Raw genomic sequence first — 2018 nt, 5'->3', positions numbered from 1 at the left:
ATTTTGAGGAACTTCCGAAAACGCACTTTTCTGAAGGATTAAAAAAAACTTGAAAAGCGATTGACCAAGTGTATAGAGCTCCAAGGAGATTATGTTGAAAAAAAAATTTACCCAAAAAAAATTGTTTTTATACTTCATTCTAAGGACTTATTGAACTACCCTCGTATTAGAGGGATCAGCATAAGAACTCTTAATTCAAGAACATAACGCTAATTTTTAGCTAGGTGTTAATGGTACAAGTAATTATTTTAAAAAATTTTAATTTATCTGCTATAGCCTCAGAGATTGCACCTTACCGACATTAGATCAACCCTCCAAACCATGAAGGCAGAAAATCTACCCAATATCGATCAAGTTAAGAATCTTCAATAAGAGAAAATGGTTAACGTCTTAATAAGACTAGATGGAAAATAATATTTTTAAATTAAAATTATTTCTTGAAAAAAGATCCTACTTCATCTTCACTCTATGGGGAATCGAACCACAAAACTTCTGATTTCCGCTCAGGTACTTTTCCAATTAAGCTATTAGAGGAATCAGAATAAGAACTCTTAATTCAAGAAAATAACGCTAATTTTTAGCTAGGTGTTAATGGTACAAGTAATTATTTAAAAATTTTTAAATTTATCTGCTATGTCATCAGATTGTACCTTACCGACAGTGGATCAACCCTCCAAACCATGAAGGCACAAAATCTACACAATATCGATCAACTTAAGAATCTTCAATAACAGAAAATGCTTAACGTCTTAATAAGACCAGATGGAAAATAATATTTTTAAATTAAAATTATTTCTTGAAAAAAAGATTCTACTCCATCTTCACTCCATTGAGAATCGAACCACAAAACTTCTGAATTCTGAAAATTTGAAAATAATTACTTGTACCATTAACACCTAGCTAAAAATTAACGTTATGTTCTTGAATTGAGAGTTCTTATTCTGATCCCTCTAATAGCTTTATTGGTAAAGCACCTGACCGAAAATCAGAAGTTTTGTGGTTCGATTCCCAATGGAGTGAAGATGGAGTAGCATCTTTTTTAGTTTTTTTTTCAAGAAATCTTTTTTTCAAGAAACAATTTTAATTTAAAAATATTTGCCATCTTGTCTTATTAAGACGTTAAGCATTTTCTGTTATTGAAGATTCTTAACTTGATCGATATTGTGTAGATTTTCTGCCTTCATGGTTTGGAGGGTTGATCTACTGTTGGTAAGATACAATCTCTGATGATATAGCAGATAAATTAAATTTTTTTTAAATAATTACTTGTACCATCAACACCTAGCTAAAAATTAGCGTTATGTTCTTGAATTACTCTGGCAGCCACTAGATGAGGCTCTAGAGGGTTCGTATTTTCGTGTACAACGTTACCGGCTGATGCCGATGGAATTGATAGTTGAAATTTTTTTTACATCTTTTAGTATTAAGCTTTGTACTTAAATGTAGTTTTTTTTCGGCTCTCGTATTTTTCAAAGTTTGAGACCGATATTTTACGTATAAAAAAAGTTCGAACGTTCAAAAAATGTCGAAGTTCAGAAAAAAGATGAAATAATTTGCAGTGAAGTTCCTACCAAAATGCAGTACCTAAACGTACTTTATTGTACTCTAATACATTTTCCAAAGTTTCAGCTCGATATTTTATTTACAAAAAAAGTTCTTAGGTTCAAAAAAACATTCAGTGAACTGCAAAAGTAGGGCGGTAATATAGGTATTTAGCTGTGTCGCATGCCCTTAAGATCATTTAGATTCTTTTATGTAAACTTTTTAATCAAAGCATCCCAAATTCACCTAGCCCTTGGCCGCTCAAGTAGAACCGTCAATCATCTAGTTCAGTTCGTAAACTGGCCTGAGTAATTAGGGGCGCTTTATTTTAGTTCGCAAAAGCCTCAGGTAATAGGTGGCGCTGGCGAAAATCGTTTGTAATGACCGGATGTAATTCGCTTTCCTGCGGCTATGAACAGCACCATCGGTGACGCAAAATGCGCGGTTTGTTTCGAAATCATGAGAATCAAAAGTGA

The sequence above is a fragment of the Belonocnema kinseyi genome, chromosome 6, assembly GCF_010883055.1.
Source record: "Belonocnema kinseyi isolate 2016_QV_RU_SX_M_011 chromosome 6, B_treatae_v1, whole genome shotgun sequence".
In the NCBI taxonomy this organism is placed as follows: domain Eukaryota; kingdom Metazoa; phylum Arthropoda; class Insecta; order Hymenoptera; family Cynipidae; genus Belonocnema; species Belonocnema kinseyi.
Note: the sequence above shows the minus strand (reverse complement) of the source record.